Here is a 17,107-nt window from a genome sequence, read left to right as displayed (position 1 = left end):
CGACCCCGTCATAGGCTCATCGGTGGGTGGCCCTAATTGTTCCGTAGGTGGTGCATTCGAAAATAAATCAAGCTGTAGTCTTGTTTGACCATTCCGTCTACGGATATGCTGTACTGGGACGTATTCGGCCTTCCCTTTGTTTTTAGGAAGATGAGCATCCACCATACCAATTGTTGTTGAAGGGAAGGGATTGACGTCGACTGCCATCTGCTTTTCCGGAAATTTCAACTTTCCTTTCTCGATCCAACTTTGAATTGTGTCCCGGAATACAACACAATTATTGGTTGCATGCTTATTAGAATTATGATACTTGCAGTATATTTTCCCTTTTAATTCATCGGCCTTAGGGATGGTATGGCCCGAGCGAAGCTTGATGATTTTTGCTGCCAATAATTGATCGAAAATTGCATCAGCTTTGGTGATATCGAAAGTGTATATTTTCGATGACTTACTCATTTCCTCGGCGGCCGAACGGGTTTTGGTGTCTTTGGAACTCACTTGAGTCAAAGCCTTGCAGACGTAGGGTTTATCTATTACTATCTCGGCCGCATCCACACTAGCTTACTGAGGATCCTCACTTTCGGCCAATGCATAGCTAACCGTGGGATTCTTATACAACGTCCCCCGGGATGGTGACTTGGATATCTTTTCTTCTCGGAGCAGATAATCATACTGTTCAACCTGTTGAGCAAGTTCGTACATATCTCGAATATTTGCCCCTAGAAACTTCGTTTTGTATTCCACGTCTAATCCGTTGAGGGCGATCCTGACGAATTCCACCTCGGGGAGTGGTACTCGGCACCAATTCCTGGCCGACTTAAACCTCGTTAGGTACTCCATTGGAGATTCGTCGGATGCTTGAGCCATCCTGGCCAACGATGATACGGACATCTCCATCCCTGGCCGATAGAATTGTTCATGGAACTTCTCGACCAACTCTTCCCAACTCTACACGGAGTTGGGCGAGAGATTAATGTACCAGGCGAAAGCTGAGCCTGTCAGTGAAAAGTTAAACAGCCGTAATTTATAGAAGTCGTTATTGACGTCTCCACACTGCGCTGTGAAACGAGCCACATGTTCTAATGAGGATAACGACGATTCCCCGGCGAAGAGACTGAAATCAGGGATCTTAAAACCTCATGGGTATTCAAACCTTTCTACATAAGCCGGGTAGGGATGGATGAATTTTGGAAACTTCGGCCCCTTCTTTAGGGCCGAGTCAATCATTCTCTGGACTTCGGTCATGTTTACGGAAGTGGCTTCTTCTCCCTGGCTTGGTCCCTCGGATCTATTTCCCAGTCCACCTCTTTTTTCTAAGGTGATTGGTTGCGGCCGGGCAGACCCTCTCTCGGCTTGTATTGGAACATTCGTAGAAAGCTGCCGAGGTTGGCTGACATGGCCATCTTCGAAGGCTTTACTAACCAACAGTTCAAGCATCCGGGTCTGTGTATCGTTGTTACTTCGTATTGCTTGTAGTAAATCATTCATCTTTTGACCAATCGACTGCTCGACCTATCGATACTGTTCATCAAGTCGTCTCCGGAGAAACGTCCTAGTTGGTGGATCGGAACCTTCCCCACCATCGTCGTCGCAATCTTCCGCGATCCCTTCCACAAACATGCCCGACGTTTGATTCGGGACCACTGAGTTGTGAGGTTGTTCGCCGAGATAGATTTCATTTTCTCGGCGTGTCACACTTGTGCCCTCGGGCGGCGCAACAATGATCGGGTTTTTTGCAGGGTGCAAATCCTGCCCAAGGCCTTGCACTGGTAAGTCAGCTGTTGACTTTCCCATGGTTGTTTTCTTCTTTACAGACCGTGTTTCAACGGTCATGAACTCCGAAGGTTTAGCACAAAAGTCCCACTGGGCGTGCCAAAATGTTGACTCTAAAAATTACAAAACCTACGTGGCGCGCAGGCCGAGTAACTAACAAGCTAACTACGTCCTTCGGTTGAATGCGGGGCGTGCCAACTCGTCGGCCGAGCTTGGCCGAGGAGTAAAATTTGTTGATGTCCCGTTGAGCGCGTCGTTGACTTTTCTATCTTACGATTGCGACTGAGGAAGGAACACTCTCGGTCTCTGGGTTCTATAGCCTGAAGACAAGGCTACTAATTATGCGGAGTTCACAAATCGTCGGAGCCCGATTCGGTCACTGTGATTATATTCGTAAGAGTATAAGCACGCCGAATCGAGACCAAACTATATGGGCACAGGTACTCAAATGTGATGTATGTCTTGATGGTAAACGTAGTTCGGCCGTCGGAATGCCGAACCCTGAAACTTACTTGCTAGTATCCAATCATAAAATCACTCGGCGTCCAATACGCCGAGCAATGTAATTCGTAACACCTGGCTATGCCGAGAAGGCTAGCAAGGTGATCTCTGCCAACAAAGGTTCGAAAACCTTTCTCGGCCGAGACTTAGATAGGTAACCGGTCGACCTCGACGCAGTGCTGTTTATCCAAACTGAAGGTGCTTCTCGGTCGGCTGATTCTGCGGCAGCAGTGCTGTTTATCCAAACTGAAGATGCTCGCCGGATGCCTCCACAGTGCTGTTTATCCAAACTGAAGGTATGTCGGCGGAAAAGGAAAAGGAAAAATCTCAAGGTATTTGAGAGGTTTTGTGCAAGGCAATTGTATGCTGATTTGAAGGGGCTTTTCTGTTGCATGATTTCTTGTATTTATAGCACCCCATTCCTTGAGACCGATTCGCATTCTGATTCAGATTGGGAGTCCTTGTCCCGTTTCAACTCTAACTCGAACAAACCTACTCCCACTGGGATTCTGAATTTTCCTTCATTTCGAGGCTTTATTCTTTGCCGGTCGGGAATCCTGGTCGCACCAAGACTCACTCGACCTTTTCTATTTATCCAGATTACTTAGGGTAGGACTTGACCGACCCTGCTAACAGGCCCGGGATTTATCATTCGGCCCACAGTATGACATAACCTTGGGGCGAGCACATCCTGCTGCTCGGCCCAACAATATTATTTTGGGCCCAAACAACACTACCCATAACCCTTGCCGCACCACCCTACCTTCCTAAACCCATTCAAAACCCAGAAAATCATCCATAAAACCACCCTAGACTCTTGTGCCGTGACTTAGCAAGGAAGAGGAGAAGGAAGACGAAGCCTTGGATGTTTATGCATTCAAGTGGGAGTGTTGGAACGTTTTTAGGTGTAATCTATCTTTTATTTTCAATGTTTAATTCTATTTTCCTTTGTTTTGTTATGAACATGAGAGGCTAAACTCGTTTTAGCCTAGGGATGCTTTGAAACCATGATTACGTTTATAATATGAGTTGATAAATTCCAGTTGTGATTTCATAAATTGTGAAGGTTTTGGAACAAGATTAGGTTAGGATAAGATAGGATAAGGTTTGGATAAGATAAGGTTGGATAAGGTTTTGGATAATGTTTCATCTTTTCTTGCACTTTCCTTATCTTCTTTGTCATGAACTTTCCTTTTCTGATTTGTAGCATGTTTCTAACCTCTTTTGACTCCAAATTCGTCCATCCATGTTGCTCCATATACAAGCTATCCAAAATAAGCCCAAAACTGCTCTAAAATGCTTAAAATTGCCTTTTCTTGCCAAGTTTGTCATTAGGACCTACAAACAAACGAAAATAGCCCAAAACACTAAAATAAGTAGTAATTAGCTCACTAAATGTAACGAAATAACATAACTAAGTCGCATAAATATGCTCCTATCAAATTTCCCCACACTTAGCTTATGCTAGTCCTCGAGCAAAACGAAATAAACAAAACAAACAAAACACAACCTAAACCTTCCAACATTACCTCAAAGATTTCCAATGCAACATGACATATTAATGATCATCACTCCCATAGATTTTAGTTATCCCTACCCTCGAGCACATACTTAATCATAGTTACCACTCACTAGCTCGCATTTCATCAATTAAAACATGATTTTGAATGTAGTAACATGCCTTAGAGAATCCCTCAATTCCTCACAAGATATACTCTCTATTTTCACACATATTTTCGGACTACACTCCCTACACTAGGTATATGTGAGAAGATTGATGTAAACATGTAGACGAGCCACTCACATACGTATAATGAAGGAAAGCACTTTCTGGAATTATTAATGCATGTATATATATGATCTCATGAATGGAATGCCACTACTTAGACGCGAGAACCAGGGATACCATATGCTCAAACCTATTTTAAACTCCACATATTGAAACACATAGCAATCAAGATAGAAGTCTAAGGGTTGTAATGGGGCTAAGGTATTGGCTAACAAGGAAAGGTAGAGGAAACAAACGTTCTCAAAGCAATAGTGAGCAAAGTAATGAATTAAGCACTTAGAATTCCCTTTAGAACGCAAAAATCAACTTCGAACACCCAAGGGAAAGTCACACAAAACTTAGGGTCATATTCAACTTTTTGGACCCTTTGTTCAACAACCAACACTTGTGAGTTCATTCTCACTTATTTTCAACTCCTTTTCTTTCTTTCTTCTCTTTTTTTCTTCTTTTTCACATTTCTTTTTTTTTCTTTTTTTTCTTTTTTTTTTCCTCGTGCCTCCTTTTAGACTTTGGCACACACATACACACAAAAATCCCTTCCCCCACAGTTGTTTTCTACAAGAATGTCACTCAAAAGGACTTCTTTCTAAGTCATGCTCCACTATACTTCAAGAACAAGGGTATGGGAAAGTCCTATTCTAAGCTAGGTAAGGGTGATGTGGTTAACAAAAAAAAATAGGCTAAACAAGCCTCAAAGGGGTTTAATCCTACAATACAAATGACAAGGGTGGATTCGGCTATTTGGCTATGGTGGTGACTACTAAACAACTTCATCTTGTTATTTGCTATGCTAATCAATTTCATGCTTTGAATGAAATGGGTATGAGTTCTAGTATTTCGAACTATAGTGATAAAACGCATTCTAAGTAGCAACCAAGCAAAGAATAATGAGATCATGCAACGACTTTAGAAAACAAGAAATCAAGATTAATAACTCTCCAAAGAACGTTTAGGCTCAAGTCTCTCAGGGTTGTAGCGTTAGTTTGAGTTTCTTCCTTCAAGCATGTTACAAAGACTGATTTTTTCTTTTGTGATTACATGTGAATTCGTAAATGTCAACTAGAACTAAGCATAAACCAAAGAGTATATCAAACTTCCATCCATGTTTGTAACTTTCTTTAATAGTCATGCAATTAAAAACCAAATCCTCATCATTGTGTTGGAAGGTACCCTAAGACACAAACAAACATAAAAACAAAAAAACGACTCCAAAAACAACTCTTTTTGGGTTTTTAAAACACTTTTTTCGATATTTTTTTCAAATTTTCGGATTTCCTGATTAAGACACATGAAAACACTTCAAAACACACTAAAAACACTTAAAACCAACGAAAAACAACTTTAGAAGTATAGGTGATAAAATCCAACGAATTTTCATGTAAAAACAACTTGTTTACCCCCCCACACTTAAACCAAACATTGTCCCCAATGTTTTAAGCATAGACTCCCAAGCAAACAAACAAATAACACAACTAACAACATGACAAGCATGGCAAAGTAAAAGCAATAAAGAGTAAGGTTTAGGAACGCAAATCTGGTTGTGGAGCTAGAGTTCCATCATCTCCTCGTTTGAACACATGGGTTGCCTCCCAAGAAGCGCTTGCTTTAACGTCTTCCAGCCGGACGATACTTCCTTTTAATCTCCAATAGGGCTCATGGCATGGAGGGATATATCCTCCACTCCATGCTCCTTAAAGTGCTCATAGTATGGCTCAATGAATGGGAGGGGATAATGATCCTCCCTGATTGTGGTGTTTGGGTTCCTAAAGTCCATGTAAATGCTCCCACCACCTTGAAATTGATTGGGTACCTGCACCAAAGAAGGTAACAACCTATTAGTTGAAATGGGAATTGGAATTGGGATTGGAGACTTACTAGGATGTTGTGGCAATGCCCCTAGGGCAGCCACCATCTCCCCAATTTTATCACTAGGCACGGCCATATTGGGTGTTTTTAGGGTAGTGGCGTGCTCCTTGTGCTCCACTCCAATTCCTTCCTCGATGGTGGTTCTAGATGCATCCTTCTTGATTGGTGCTGAACGTTCCTGCCCTAAATTTTTAATTATACCAATGGAAAAACAAGACCGAACATCATTAGTATTCTTAATGGATTCAAAAACTTTAAAGTTAATCATATCACCACCAAACTCCACAGTTAAGGCTCCTTTGGCCACGTCAATATCGGTGTGGGCTGTTTTCATGAAAGGTCGTCCAAGTAAGAGTGGCGATAGTGGAGAGTGGGTTGAATCCTCCATGTCAAGCACATAGAAATCTGCAGGAAAAATCAAGTGGTCTACCTGCACCAAAACATCTTCCAAAACTCCTCTCGGGTATGCATTAGATCGATCGGCTAATTGAATAATAACACCATCATTTTTAAGCTCTCCTAGATTCATAGATGCATAAACAGAGTATGGCATGACATTAATTGATGCACCTAAATCTAGCATAGCATGATCGAACCTTGTATTACCAATTACACAAGGGATAGTGAAACTACCTGGATCTTTGCATTTAGGTGGTAGTTTTCTTTGCAATATTGCAGAGACATTCTCACTTACATGTACTACCTCTTTCTCTCGAATCCGTTTCCTTGTTGTACAAATCTTCTTCAAAAACTTAGCGTACTTTGGAATTTGCTTTATTGCATCGAGGAGCGGGATATTGACATGCACCTTCCTAAACGTCTCCAGGATGGCGTTTTCATCCTCCTCTATCTTTGATTGCCTAAACCTGCTAGGGAAAGGCACATTTGGTGGAATCACATTAGAAACAATTGAGTTTGGACCTACCTTACACTTGTTGGACGGCCTAGGAGCTTGAAGTGGTTGCAGCAAAGGTTGCTCCACCCTTGCCGTGGCTTTGCCCTTGCTCTCTTCCTCTTGCAGCAGCCTTTCATCCTCTTCTTGGCTTGATTTTGGTGGTTGTGAGGTGGTTCCAACTTCCTTAACACTTCTTAAGGTGATTGCATTGGCGGTTTCAAAGCCTCCATTCGGATTGACAATTGTTGAACTGGGCAATTTGCCTTGGTCTCAGAATTGTCCTACAAACTCCGCTATCTGCCCAATTTGTTTCTCCAACTGGTCCACCTTTTTTTCTTGATTTTGCATCGTTTTGTTTTGATTCTCTTGCCCCTGAGACAAATTGGTAAGTAACTTAATAAGTGTATCATTGTCCAAAGACGTACCTGAATTTGGTTGGGCGGATTGTGGTGGAAGTTGTGGTGGTACGTATGGCCTTTGATAGAGCCCAGGGGGTGGCTGTCTATATCCTCCTTGTTGTTGAGGTTGTTGAGGCTCCCTCTACATGAAGTTTGGATGATCTCTCCAACCCGGATTGTATGTATTTGAGTATGGATCATTTCTTTGCTGATTTTGGCCTTGATAACCTATGGCATTGGCGCTTTCCCATCCTCCATTCTCTATCAATTGAGGACATTGATCATTGAGATGCTGTTGTTGTGTTCCTTCCTAGTGCTAAAATATGTTTAATATAATGGCACAAGTAAGGGTGTCGAATCCACAGGGACTAATTGGACCTTTACAACCACTTGTTCTGTAAGAACCCTATTAGAGAATAAAACTAATACATTTAGACAGATTTGTTGTTGTAACTTGAAAGCATAAGAAAATAAAGTAAACACAAGAAAATGATTCAACAAATAATAAAATGAGGTAGCGCCAATGGAGATGAAGCTAGGGATTCGATTTCACCATTGCTAAACCAAGTCCATATGTGTTAAGTCAGTTCATACTCAGCCATCTACCTATTTCTTGAGTTTGTTTCACTTAGATATGATCAACCATATGATGTGTGAATTTGATCAAATGTTCCTAATCTTGAACCTAATTGTGATGTGCAACTTTGGTTCCTAATCAAGAATGTGTCACGCACAAGAAACTTTCATAAAACCAAAGGAAACAATCGGCAGGTTGTTTGCAAAACATTCCCTTCATTCATTCACATATCCACCAAGAATATGCATGATGTATGCTCTAATCTCGGTTAAACAACCTGTGGTTAATTCAAATAGTGATCAAATATTAAAATCAACACACAAAGTCACAATTAAATCAGAGAATGAAACAAGAAATAGATGGATCAACTGAGCATTCTAACTTAAATACATGGCAGTTTTGCAAGGCTACATCGAATCCCTAGAAAGAGATTAGTTATACTTCATGTTTACAGAATGTTTGACATAAAAATATACAACATGAGTGAACATAAAATTAAGGAGAAAGAACCCTTGAAGCAAAACTGATGTCGAAATCCCTTAAGGGTGGCCTTTGGCGTTGGCTCTCCAAGTGTGTTGCAAATGAAGGTGGAACGGCTAGGGTTGAATGGTTTCTGCAAATGGGAGAGAAAATGGACAAAGGTGGAGCGGCTAGGGTTGAATGGTTTCTGCAAATGGGAGAGAAAATGGACAGAGGTGGTGCGGCTAGGGTGTGGGAATGAAGGAATAAAACTGAGAGAGAAGTAGTTGTTCTTGATACCTAATGCGCTTGGTTTAAATAGAGGCTGAAAAGATGCATAAAAGGTAAGTGTTGATGGTGATATAAAAGGCTAGAATCTGATTTAAAGGTATTTCTGAGAATGGCATTTGTTTTGAACTTTGTTCCCTTATTTTCCACCTCCAAATCAGGTTTGCACTATTTTAAAATATGGCTGAGAGGATGGCAAACAAGGTAAGTGTTTAAGGTGAGTTAAATGGCTCAAATCTGATGTAAATGGTGTTTCCACATATGGCATGTGTTTTGAGCGTTTTTTTCCTTGTTCTCACAACTTGCAAATCAGGTTTACACCTTCTTGCCTTGTGTGGAACCACCAAATCTGACTCCAACGTTTTTGCCTTGTTAAGAACCACCCAATATGGCCGAATTTAACCACTTTCCTTCTACATCTTTTCCTGAAATTCCAGCAGCCAAATTAGTCCTAGATTCCTCATTTGGACTCCAAATTAACTCCCCAGAATCCTCTCCACGTTTGGAATAATGCTCAGCTACCAAAAGAAATGTTTTTACTTCATTTGCCTTCCAATTGATCCTATTACACACTTGGCTGCACACTAACACCAAATAATGTAAAATGCAACCAGTTTAATACAAAGACATCACAAATACACCAAATATGGAAGATATAAATGCATGCAATATGTGAGTTATCAAATACCCCCAAACCTGGTTTTTGCTAGTCCTCGAGCAAACCTAAAACTAAAAACACAAAACACTAACATCTAACTAAACCACTTTCGCTGGCCAAACGATTCCACTCAGCATGTGCAACAAGCCTTTGAACCCCAAAGTGTCCCTAATTGGAGGAGTTGTGTCTCCTGAGGGCTTACAGTGATGACACCCACAAACATCAACAAAACTGCAAACAATTTGGTTAATACATGCTTTAAACAAACTAATAAGAACCAATGAAAGCCTTGTCATACATTCGAACTCAAAAGTTTTCCACTTCAAAGAATTGTATCAACTGTAAAGTATAAAGATATTTCTCCATGTCTTACAACTTCAAGGTCACCATACCCAAATGCTTAAGATAGAATTCGCCTCAACTCTACTCCTCACAGATTCCACTCAAGTTTTCACTCAGATCCTAAGGTTTAGTCTCTCCACAAACATATATGAGTGAAGTTATGTAAAGGGAATCAAAATTCTCACATATGAAATCTGAAATAAAAAGCACAATTTCTGAGTAGATCTCATGAAATGAATCAAATGCTAAGAATATAGATAACACACACACTTACCACCACCCATGAATACATCCTCAATGATCAGCTAGGTCTTTCTCAAGATTGTAATGTAAGGCTTAGGTTATGGGTTACGAAAGAAGTGATATGAAATACTAGAGCTTGGGGCATACCAAAGTGTCCTTGAGGATCATGCTCTTCACTTGCATTTGTCTTCTTTCTTCTTTGTTTTTGGCGTCCAGGACCTATGCATTATAATGAGGAGATTTGGAACTTGTTTCTACCTTTTTTTTTATAACTTTTTTTTTAGAAACAACTTCAACATAGGTGACCTCGGTACACACCACAATCTTGTTCTAAAGCTCAATGTACCTTTAGTCTTCATCACTTTGGTATTTCCCCAAACTATAAGGTATGGCTTGTAATGGGCTAGAATGGTAAAGTATGGTGTGGGTGATGAAAGAATTAGGCTAAAGTGTTTGGCTGCAACAAGGGTGAATGGAGCACACAAAGGGATAGGATTTAAGCCTTTTAGTAGTTAAAACATGCATAGCCCAACATCGTTTCATTAAGTTCATTCATGAATGATACTAAACACATGGTATCTGCAAAAGAGAGTAATTCTTAGTATCCAATCAAAATAGAAGTAATGAGATCATTTAAAGTGAAATCGAAAGAAAAAGATAGGAGTAGAAACACTTTAAACCCTCTCAAAGAAGCAATTAGGCTCAAAATAACTCACTAGGGTAGTCTCCACTATTCTTCTTCTAGAATTTGAGTATGGTACCTCTATCATCATAATTCAACGAGTTACAGCTTTATAAATGACAACAAGATACAAAACTTTTTCATAGCAACCCAATAGTTTGTTAGCAAACATAGCCCTCATATACATTCGTATTAGTAAGCAAAAACACACTTAACCAAAACTAACACAAAAACAAACCTTCCAAAAACATGATATGAGAATTATACGCACACAAATTAAACCCTCTTTTTATCAATTGTAGTGAAGAATGTAAGTAGGGATCGTTCTAGACCGGGGATTAGGAGGGATTGTTAATCACTTGGATTTGACTCAAAAACGTAAAAACACAATATAAAACACTATACTAGACTCAAAGAATGCAAAACTAAACCTTAAAACACCAAAACAAACCAAAAGACTCAAAACAGCAAGAAAACACTCAAAACTGCCTTAAAAACACAATCTGGGCAGTTTTGATCACTAGACACAACTTTGGACGAAAATTGGTTTTAACTTGACCTAAGACACTTAAAAACACAAACTAAAGTGATTTCTAGCTACTATGACTCAACAAAGTAAAGGGGGATTGGTTTTGGACGAAATTAAAAACAAAACAAACTTTTTAAATTAGAACAGATTGTAAAAACGAATTTGATGGAATTGAATGGATGGGAAGCTAGCTAAGGGGTTCATCTCCACACATGTTATACTTGCATATAAAACGATTTCCAATTGCTTTTCAATAACCCATGAATTCTCAACGCCCCAAGTTAATTAGGTTCGCTTAAATTAACCTTCAGATTTTCCTAACGTTATTGAATTGGATGATTGCATACGACAACCCAAAACATTCCCCACAAGTCCCCTACATGATTGCATAATAGAGATACAAGCAAGAATCATTAAGTTCTATGAAAACCATAAGCATTGACGAAGCACTTGTTACTATGATTGCATGAAACTTATGCCAAGAATTTACTTAACGCGATTGAGATCATCAACCTTTACTACTTGTGAATATAATTCCATAACGATTAGGTGAAATTTCCTTATATCCTAGCATCCAATTTATGCATGATAATTAAGCGTGCACTCTCAACCAACACACACAAATCAATGTAATTCACATAGATAAGTAAATTGAATTCACAACTTATGAAACGCAATTAGAAGTAATCAAATCATATCGCAAGCATAAACATGTGTTTCGAATCCCCCCCTAGCCAAGGGGGGGTTTAGTTCCTCATACGCACAAAGCAAAGAGAATTGAAATTAAACATTGAATTCCAAGGAAAAGAAACACCTAGAAATTCCAGCGACGCGAACTCGAATTGCATGAACTTCCGAGCTTCCTTCTCCTCCTCCTTGGTGCGGCAAAGGTCTAGGGACAGGTTTAGGGCCTTAGGTGTATGGATGCATGGTCATGGAGGGATGTAGTAGTGTTTAGGGGAAGGGGATGGTGCGGCAAAGCTTAAAACTAAGGAGAAAAGTGTTTGGTGGCTGCGGCAAAGGTGTGGAGAGGGTTGGACGAATTTCTGGAATTAATGAATGTGTATGAGAGGTGGTGATCTGATCTAGGGGTTAATATGAGTATATATAGGCACTTAAAACCCTAGGGTAATCAGATATGGACTTGAATAACCCAAATCCACAAGGAAATAGGCTTAGAAATCAGAAATAGAAAGGGATAATGCTTCCTAGGTGCGGCAGGTAAGGAGATAAGGTGATAAGGCTTCTAGAATGCCTTGCAAGGCAAGGGAAATGCGAAGATTTATACGCGCATAAATTAAACCCTCTTTTCGTCAAATTGTAGTATATATGTAAGTAGGGATCGTTCTGGACCGGGGATTAGGAGGGATTGTTAATCACTTGGATTTGACTCAAAAACGTAAAAACAAAATTAAAAACGTTCACAAAGACTTAAAGGACTCAAAACAAGTTCAAAATACTCAAAACTGCCTTAAAAACACTAACTAGGCAGTTTCTGACCTTAAATCCAATGTTGGTCGAAATTAAGATTATGGCTTGATTCAAATGTAAAAACACAATATAAAACACTAAACTAGACTCAAAGAATGTAAAACTAAACACTTAAAACACTAAAACAAACCAAAAGACTCAAAACAGCACCAAAACACTCAAAACTGCCTTAAAAACACAATCTGGGCAGTTTTGAGCATTTTGACTACTTTGGACGAATTTGGGAAATAAAATGAATCAAAACACTTAGAAACATAAACTAAGACACTTTCTAACTAAATTGGACAATAAAGTAAAGGGAGATTTATGTTTTGATTAAACTAAATGACAGATTGTAAATTAAAGCATAAGGAAATGAAGTAAACACAAAAATGAATGAATCAACAGCTAATAAAAAGAGATAGCACAAATGGAGATGAAGCTAGAGATTCGATTTCACCATTGCTAAGCCAAGTCCATGCTTGTTAAGTCTGATTATACTCATCCCTCTACTTATTTCTTGGGTTTGTTTCACTTAGATATGATCAGCCATATGATGTGTGGATTTGATCAAATGTCCCTAATCATGAACCTAATTGTGATGTGCAACTTTGGTTCCTAATCAAGAATATGTAGTGCATAAGAAACTTTCACAAAACCAAAGGGAACACTCGGCAGGATGTTTGCAAAACATTCCCTTCATTCATTCACATATCCACCAAGATTATGCATGATGTGTGCTTTAATCTTGGCTAAACAACCTGTGGTTAATTCAAATGATGATCAAGCACTAAAATCAACACACTAAGTCACAATTAAATTGGAGAATGAAACAAGAAATAGATAGATTAAATGAGAATTCTGAATTAACTACATGGCACTCTTGCAAGGCTACATCGAATCCTTATAGAAAGATTAGTTACACTTCATGTTTACAAAAGGTTTGACATAAAAATATATAACATGAGTGAACATAGGATTAAGAAGAAAGAACCCTTAAAGCAAAACTGATGTCGAAAGAGGAAGTTCCTCATGGTACAAAACAAAGAGAATCAAAGAAACACCTAAACATTCCAACAACTCAAACTTGAATTGTATGAACGTTTAGGCACTCTTCTCTTCCTCGTTGTTGTAGCACAAGGTCTAAGGATAGTTTGATGGTGTGAATGGTTTGGGGAGTGGTGTTTGGATTGTAAGGGAAGGCACGGCACAAAGATGGTTTGATGGTCTACATTTCTGCAATGGATGAGTTTATGAATGGAATGGATGGACTTTGTGAAGGGCACGGCCCCAAGGGACCAATTTCTGTTGTGAATCAATTGTGAATGAATGAGAATGAATGCAAGGGTTTTTATAGGAGGAATGGAGGTGTATATGGCTGTTTGTTTAAGCATGCAAGTGGATGGTTAATGATGAAAAACAGCTAGGAAAGCATGTGAAAGCTGGAATTGCATGTGTGTGCATGTGAAATCTGCCAAGATGCATGTGATTTGGCTGAATTGAAAGGAGAATGTGCACGGTTTTGAGAGGAACTTTAAAGGATGCATGTGAATTATTTATGAATGGAATGCATGTGCAATGAAGTGGATTTTCTGATGGGAACCTCACGGCATGGGCAGATTTCTGGTGGTTGTTTGGGTGTATGTTTGAATGGTGCATGTGAGTGAAGGTGTGGCTGCATGTGGGTGGAAATCTGAAAATGCAAAGGGAAAAGCTAGAAAGGGATTAAAGAATGTGAGGGAATGATGAAAGGGGAAACATGACAGCTAGGTTAAATGAATGCATGTGCAAAACTGGAAATGGGATGGAGTAATGCACGGCATAGATGTTTTCTGGGGTGTTTGGGTGTATGTGTATTAAAGATGAGTGAATGATAAGATAAGTGGTTGATAAGATAAGTGGTTGATAAGATAAGTGGTGAATGAGATAAGTGGTGAATGATAAGTAGATGATATGATAAGTGAATGATAAGATAAGTGGATGATAAGATATGTGATAAGTGATATGTGGTAAGTGATATGTGGTGTTGATAAGTGGGAGTGTGCATGAAATGAAGGAGTGGAATGTTGAAATGTTATGCACGGCTAAGGATAAAGGAAAGGTTTAAATGTCCTAAAACTAAAGGGAACAAGGTTCCAACACTTTGGTCTTCAATTAAGTCTTCAATTTCGTCCAACACTTTGGCTCCAAGCATAAGCTATCCATCCTTAGCCCAAAAGTGCTCCAAAAGTCTCCAAAATGCATCTTTTTGCTCCTTTAGCCCTTTGGACCTACAAACACACGAAAATAGCTTAAAGTACTAAAATAACTAAAGAAACATAATGTAAATGCACGAGAACAAGCTATTTAAGTCGCATGAATATGCTCCTATCAGGATGGTGCGGCAAAGCTTAAAACTAAGGAGAAAAGTGTTTGGTGGCTGCGGCAAAGGTGTGGAGAGGGTTGGACGAATTTCTGGAATTAATGAATGTGTATGAGAGGTGGTGATCTGATCTAGGGGTTAATATGAGTATATATAGGCACTTAAAACCCTAGGGTAATCAGATATGGACTTGAATAACCCAAATCCACAAGGAAATAGGCTTAGAAATCAGAAATAGAAAGGGATAATGCTTCCTAGGTGCGGCAGGTAAGGAGATAAGGTGATAAGGCTTCTAGAATGCCTTGCAAGGCAAGGGAAATCAGCTTCCTAGAAGGGATAGGTGCGGCACTAAAGGATAGGGCAGATTAGGGCTTCTAGAAACCCTCTAATGCAAGGAAAACTCACGGCAAGGATGGATAAGGGTTCTAGAACAAGGATAAGGTTTCTAGAAACTGAATTAGGTGCTTAAATGTGTAATTGATTCCCCCTAATTAGCTAGGTTTAAGCCCCCACCTGATTTGGATAGGATAGAATAGGATAATGTTAGAGATAGGATAGGATAAGGTAAGGTTGGATAAGGTTCCTTGTTTCTTGCTTCTTCCTTATCTTCATTGTATTAGGACTTCTTCCACCAGATTTGTAGCCTTTCCTAACTCTTCTAGTCTTCAATTTCGTCCATCCTCTTTGCTCCATGGTTAAGCTATCCAATCCATGCCCAAAAATGCTCCAAATAGCCTCAAAATGCACTTTATTGCTTCCTTTGCCATTAGAACCTAAAAACACACGAAAATACTTTAAAAGACTAAAACAACTATGAATTAATAACATAAATGCATGAAAACAAGCTAAGTAAGTCGCCTAAATATGCTCCTATCAAATTCCCCCACACTTAGCTTTTGCTAGTCCTCGAGCAAAACTAAATGAAACAAAGTAAATAAACGAAGTAAAACGAATAAAACACAACCTACACCTTCCAACAATCGCCTCAGGGATTTCCAATGCACATGACATGTTAAAAATCATCATTCCCACAGATTTTAGCCATCTTTACACTCGAGCACATGCTTAATCATGGTCACTACTCATTAGTTCACAAATAACCACTTAAAACATGATTTTGAATGTAGTAACATGCCTTAGAGAATTTCCTCAATTCCTTACTAGATATGCACTCAATTTTCACACAGATTTTCTGACTACGCACCCTATACTAGTTATATGTGAGAAGATTGATGTAAATATAAAAACGAATGCTCACATATATGTATAACAAAGAACGCAATTTCCGAAGTTAATAACATGTTTAGATATGATCTCATGAATGGAACGTTACTACTTAGATGCGAGAACCAGTGACACCATATTCTCGTACCAAATTCAAACTCCACATATTGAACACATAACATCAAGATAGAAGTTGAGGGTTGTAAGGAGGCTAAGGTATTGGCTAACAAAGAAAGGTAAGGATAAACAAAAGTTCTTAAAGCAATAGTAAGCAAAGTAATGAATTTGACACTTAAACTCTCTTCAAATGGCCGAAATCAATTTGTACACACAAGGGAAGATTCATGCAACATTTAGGGTCAAATTCACTCTTTTGGACCCTTCCTTCAACAACCAACACTTGTGAGTTCATTCTCACTAGTTTTTCAACTCCTTTTCCTTCTTTTGAACACTTTTCTATTTTCTTTTGATTTTCCACGAAATTTTTTTTTCTTTTTTTTCTTTTCTTTTCTTTTCTTTTTCGTGCCCTATCATCTTCCCCCACACTCGTTTTCTGCCATAAATTGACCAAAGGAGTTCACCCTAAGTCGTGCTTTACTATCCTTTTAAGAACAAAGGTATGGAAAGTCCTAATCTAGGCTTTGAAAAGGCTCAAGAGGGTTAATCCTACAATACATATGAAAAGGGGTAGGCTTTTTGGCTCTGGCTTGACTAACAACTTCATCTTATTGTATGTTATGCAATCAATACCATGCTTTGAATGAAATGGGCATGAGTTCTAGTATTTGGAACTATAATGAGATGCATTCCAAGTAGTAACCAAGCAAAGAATGATGAGATCATGCAACGACTTTAGAAAACAATAATGCACAGATTTTAACTCTCCAAATAACGTTTAGGCTCAAGTCTCACAGGGATGTAGCGTTTGTTTAAGTTCCTTCCTTCAAGCATGTTACAAAAACTAATTTTTTTTCTTTGTGATTACATGTGAATTCATAAGCTATAACCACAACCAAGCATAAACAAAGAGTAAATCAAACTTTCATCCATG

This window comes from Pyrus communis, chromosome 1 (assembly GCF_041283825.1).
Source record: "Pyrus communis isolate YQ-2024b chromosome 1, ASM4128382v1, whole genome shotgun sequence".
In the NCBI taxonomy this organism is placed as follows: domain Eukaryota; kingdom Viridiplantae; phylum Streptophyta; class Magnoliopsida; order Rosales; family Rosaceae; genus Pyrus; species Pyrus communis.
Note: the sequence above shows the minus strand (reverse complement) of the source record.